The sequence below is a fragment of the Galleria mellonella genome, unplaced genomic scaffold, assembly GCF_026898425.1.
Source record: "Galleria mellonella isolate WM207_F2 unplaced genomic scaffold, CSIRO_AGI_GalMel_v1 utg184, whole genome shotgun sequence".
Taxonomy (NCBI): Eukaryota; Metazoa; Arthropoda; class Insecta; order Lepidoptera; family Pyralidae; genus Galleria; species Galleria mellonella.
In genome coordinates this window covers 3,351,097-3,357,096 of record NW_026442025.1, presented here as the reverse complement: position 1 = coordinate 3,357,096, position 6,000 = coordinate 3,351,097, and the positions used below count along the sequence as shown (strand labels likewise).

The following is a 6,000-nucleotide window of genomic DNA, read 5'->3' as shown; positions in this document are numbered from 1 at the left end:
TCCGTGCGGTCACGTTATTCGCATAAAATCAGTATTTTTTTTTAATACAGCCAAATATATGAAAAAAATACAATTATATATGTATAAATACAATACTCTGTAAAACTTGTATGTATGAAATATCCAAACTTTATATTATATAGATAGAGCATCGAGCCTCAAAAATGGGTCAACTTTTTGACAGCTAATTGTCAAATTAGCTGACTCGTTTTATCAGTCGTCTATATTGTATATTTACACATAAAATGTATCTTGATGTATTATTTAATAAATAAAATGTGTGTTTACGCATTAAAAAGATGCAGAAATTATAACACATAATAAATATAGAAGTTATAAAGAAATCACTTATAATCATTTATCACCCAAAATTGTATGAAAAAGTTGACCCATTTTTCTCGAAGCATTTCTATGGAGACACTATCTATATAATCTAAGATCCAATCATTATCTTCAGAATTCAACTAATAATCTTGAAAAAGTTTCTTCTTGTTTTACCCATTAGGTACAACAAAACCCTAATATTGTCTTAAGTATGTACTATACTATTTTATTATTGTACTATTTTATACAAGACTGGTTATGTTTCTGTAATCTATGCCTACAATTTATATATATATATATATATATATATATATATATATATATATATATATATTTTTTTTTTTTTTTTTTTTGTTAAAAATAGTTTTGTTGTATATTATGCGCCCTATTTTCTGCGATCACAATTTGTAATGACTAATAAAATATTAATGAAATATTGAAGAATTGGAAATTATTATCTATAAACATAATTCCCTTCAAATGGTTTTTTAATGATATTGTGTGTTTAAACTGTTATTGCGATCTGTCTAGTGAAGGAATTGTTAAAAATACATTAAATATTCTATATATATACATAAGGTTTATTTTATTTCTTACATATTAATACAAATGAAATTTCATGAATATTTGATACATTAAGGATAATAGTAACTGCTTTCTACGATTTTATAAATAAACGTTAAAAATTGAAATTAAAATCTGCCGCCATTCAACTTTTTATTGAAAGAATTTTGTGACGACTCTGGCCACTAGTCCTTTCGACCCCGATTAAAATGTTCAGAAATTAATTATTTTACACTAAATTCACTGAACAATATAACAAATTCACGTCACATTATAATTATTTTACTTTATTTAGCACGATTTTGTACAAGGGTTTAGAAAATTTACAGACAAGTAGTTTTTTGCCACCAGTCTATACTGCATAGTGTTACTATATCTATTTCTAGTACTCGGGCTCAATTTGAAAAATGTCTAGTCGTCTAAAAATAGAGGTTTTCTAAATGACTAGCTGTCGTACTCTCTTAGCTTTATTCACGTAAATCAACACAAAGTATTCTATATAAAATTAATAATGCTGCGTTACAGTATAACCTATTCGTATACTAAATATCGATTCAAATCTGTTCAGTAATTTTTATTTAAAAAAATTACAAACATCCATCCATCTATCATTACAAACTTTTGCGTATAAAGTATTAATAGATTTAATATTTAAGTAATTAATGTGCAATTTATTAGTTTATATATATGGTGTTGTCTTCAATGGCTCTGATCTAATAGTATATATAATCAATTTTTGATAATAAATATCCCTTGTACATTAAAAAGACGGATCTTAATTATGAATTAGATTTGTCTAAATTAAGATGAATACATCCAGAGAGCAAGTTCTTACTATATTAGGCTGAATGAAAGAAAAATATGCTAAATAACCAAAATCTATTGTTCTTATAAGATTGGATATTTACCGCACACAGTTAATTGCACTTAAAATAAAATATACATGCTCAAAAAATTTTAAAAGCTTCTTTAAATTTAATGCATCATTTAAAATAAAGTAATTATATTCTTGTTGATCTGAAAACCTATAAGACTGTGTTGAAAATATAATTATTTGTAGAAATCTAATACGTCTATAAAACGTATTATCCGAATGCATAACTTGACAGTACATCAAGAGTGTTGCAATAAATAAAATAATACTTTTTTCTTGGGATCTTTATATATCTATTGACGTGGAGTACAGAAAGCAATATTAAACAGTAAATACGTATATTATGCTTAATAAAATATTAGAGTAAATAAGTTGCTTAGCAACGACATCGTCGTCGATAAAACACAAATAAGTAGGTCTATCCATAACTCATACTCCTAACAAATTCACTGTATATTAATTTAATATTAATTAAATTAAAATTTTGGAAAAAGTTGTAGTTGTTTTGAATAATATTTGATATGAAAGATCTGTATAGCACAGTATTTTGTAATTTTCGTGGCATTTGTGTTCAAAAACATCAATTATTAATTTTCTTCAGATTCATTTTTGGTATTTATTAGCCAGCTTATTCATTACTTCTTGCAGTACATGTAATAATTGCTAAGATAATTATAGATTTTAATGTCATTTTGCAAAATAGTGTTGACACATAGTTGCCAAATATATTCTAATAGTAATATGTATCTGTTTCAAAAAGAATACCTAACTTAATAACAGTGGCATTGCTCTCATACAAAATTAACTATTTTTAATGTTGTATATTACTAGCACGATAAGTGTCATTTTATTATATTGAATTAAAGTTTAGAAGAATTCTTAACTCTGGTTATTTATCGTTTAAATAATTTTAATGCAAGGGTTTTGAAGAAATTAATCCTTATAAAATATTATAAATGTCAAAGTGAGTTTGATTGTTTGTTTTATTTTTGTTACTTTATAACGCCTTAATGGCTTAACCAATCATTCTGAAATTTTACATATACGTGCTATACGTTCTATTTCATCGTATATATACGATGAAATAGAATATAGGCTACTTTTTATTCCAATCACGGACGTAGTCGTGAGTAAAAGCTAATAACTAGAAAAATTAAAACTCATAGAAATAAGCACAGTCAACACAGCAATATTAAAATAGAATTTTAATATATGAACGTCGTTCAAGGTAATAAAATATATATTTCTCTGAATCCCAAAAATTTACATTCCATTATTTTAAAGTCTATTTAATACTATTGATTTCTTCTGAATCTTTTGGGGTAATTGAAAAGAATGCTGGTAACAAAAATACACGTGAATCAAAATAACGTGACTTTCGCATTGTGGCAACATTTTTAGTTATGGCTGATGTTTCTATTGGATAACATCTTAATGACCGTTGCCGAATTTTAGTGTTGAAATAAATCAAGATTCTTATTCGGTGTTTGAGAGTGAATTTTAATAATTATTAAATACAGTTATATTTTGTGTGAATTAGTGTATTACGTGGTAACTAAACGGTGTTAATAGAAAAAAGGAATGTTTGTTGTGTCCGCATATTAATAGGATCAGTGTAAAATCTATTGGATTACGGTTTCGCTGTTTATTTAATTGTTGTGTACTACAGGTGAGTTGCGAGTTATTTTTGTTATATTTTTTGTGTAATGTTCAATCGCGGGACTGGTTTTAATGCCACGAACACCGTGTAGCGTGCTGTGTCGCAGAGCGGCCGGGTTTCCTCGCCACCGAGATAACGGCAGATTACAACAGATTCTGATAAAATTCTTTTGCTTCGTGACATTGAAAACTGTGTGCAAGACTGAATATTAAAATTTAGACATATTTTTGCTGAAATATCTTTTCTATTCTCACTTGATGCTCGCGTTGAGCACGGAATTCAGTATATTTCATGCTCCATTTCCTAATAAAAAGCTTTTATTACGAGAAATCTGAGTGAGAGGTATTTACATGCTATTACTCAGTTATAATAAACAGTTTACGAGTGATAAAATTTCTTATTAGCACTAAGAAGACATTATAGGTATTCTATAACTAAAATGCATGATAATGTTTGTAGTGATAGCTTCACCTCGATTGGCAATTAAACAGAAAGTGAAATTATAATTACTAACTAGTACATGTATTTATTCTAGTATTACATATGCTGCTGTTTCTATTGTTTACATCACAAAATATAGTTGAAACTTACAGTTTAATTGTGAAAACATATATATATATATATATATATATAATATTAATATTAATATCAGCATAGTTGAATAACACTTGACTGAAGTTATTGGGCCCATAGATCGATCCAGATTTTTTAAATTCATATTAAATCAATTAAAAATGGTTCTTTAGAAGGCATTTAAAATGAGTATCCAGTAAGTCACATCAAAAGTCTTTATGTATGAGAAAGGCTGCATAGATAATCTTGATATTAAGACAGTAATCAGTGATAGTATTATTTATTAAAATAATGGAAACTAATAAATAATATATTAGCTGTATAATTTAAAATCTTATTGGAATCAATTCTGAACTGTTATGCTGTTTTGAAATTATAAAATTTTAGAAAATAAAAATTCTTAATATATGTATATTTTGAATGGGAACATTGATTACTGAAGATTGGTAAATAATTTTTCCTAGTTTGATCCCTGTCATGTAGATGAAATTGCAGGTGACAGGTATTTTACAATATATTAATTTTTTACCACAACACACATACATGTTTAGGTATATGTTTTTACCTTTATTTACAAGCATAAAGATATATTGACATAATAGTAACAGGGATTAGCGGCTCCATGCTAGCAATATACCCTGTAAGATCAATCTTACAATCACCCTGAAAATCATATATATGTATATATGTATATATATATATATATATATATTCTTTATTGCACTAAAACATACAGTAACAACAAGAAGTTAATAACAATGTTAGCAAAGGCGAACTTATATCTAAAAGAGATTTCTTCCAGTCAACTTTATACAGTGGCATAGGATCATTTAATTATTTAAATAGCTTTATTGATTAAATAAGAATATGGTACAAAATACAATATTACAGTTCAACATTTAAAAATAAATTATATATATCGGTCTTAACACAAAACAGGATTTGTTTATTTGTTACATGTACATATTTATCTAATCACTTTAATATCATTGTAAAAAATTTCAATGTTGAATTTGTAAATTAAAAAGTATTTATTTAATTATTCACTCTTTGTTGCACTACTTAAAGAATAATATAAATATAAATACACATATGAAGTACAAAAGGTGGTCTTATCACTAAAGCAATCTCTTCCAGACAAGTTTTGAGTAGAGGAGAAAATAAAAATATAATAGTTTTTGGCAGAAGTATATCTAATAAAAAAATGCTTATGTTAAAAAAATATGCAAAATAAACTTATCAGTACCATATATATACCTAGGTACTTATAATAAGTAGTATATAGTACTTATAATAGTATATGTTTATTTTTTAAATATCTATATCATAACAGTCCATTATTAAAATATAAAAATTTATAAATTTATTAAATGCTTTGACTTGACACTAATTTAATTTAGAGAGTGTATCTATGATAATAAATTTATTTTAACCTTTTCATTGAGTCCTATACAAACAGACTATATAATCTTATTTGTTTGATTATTTTTTAATGCAACAAATTTGATAATAAAGTTTCATAGAACGAAATTATACTTCCTCAGTTATTGTATTAATTATAAATTCAGGTCTCGAGTTTTACTCTGTTGAGTAGTATTTAGGACAAACTTTTCAAATTTGTCTTTGATCTGGGTGTTCTTAATTTTACTCTCACATATTCAGACTGCCTGGTTTCATAGAACATGAGGTGATTTAATTTTAATTCTAGGAAAAATGATGTCATTATCTTTTGCTACCTGTAAACTCCATCTTTCCCTGTCTAAAATAATGTTGAGTCACATAAATGTAGGTAACTTATGTGTTAATTTAGGATACTATCCCGTCGAAATCTCGAAATAAAACACTATATCGACACTGAAAAATTACTGTTTTGAGGTTGGTCACTTAACAAAATTAGATAAGAAATAGTAGATGGCGCTGCAATCGTGATTTGTGTTTTTGTTGATTATTTTGTAATTAAAGATGATTTGGAGTAAAATTTGTAAATTGGCGAGTAATTTTTATT

General features: G+C 26.1%; 1 protein-coding gene across 1 annotated transcript in view; it reads left to right on the top strand.

Moving 5' to 3' along the window:
• Positions 1–3,153: 3,153 nt before the first annotated feature.
• The window catches only part of LOC113512129 (protein kinase C and casein kinase substrate in neurons protein 1), a 146,586-nt gene continuing 143,739 nt past the window's right edge, over positions 3,154–6,000 (top strand). The window contains exon 1 of the mRNA XM_052894001.1: positions 3,154–3,431. The gene's annotated coding sequence lies outside the window, so the exon portion shown is untranslated. The remainder of the gene's footprint in view (positions 3,432–6,000) is intronic.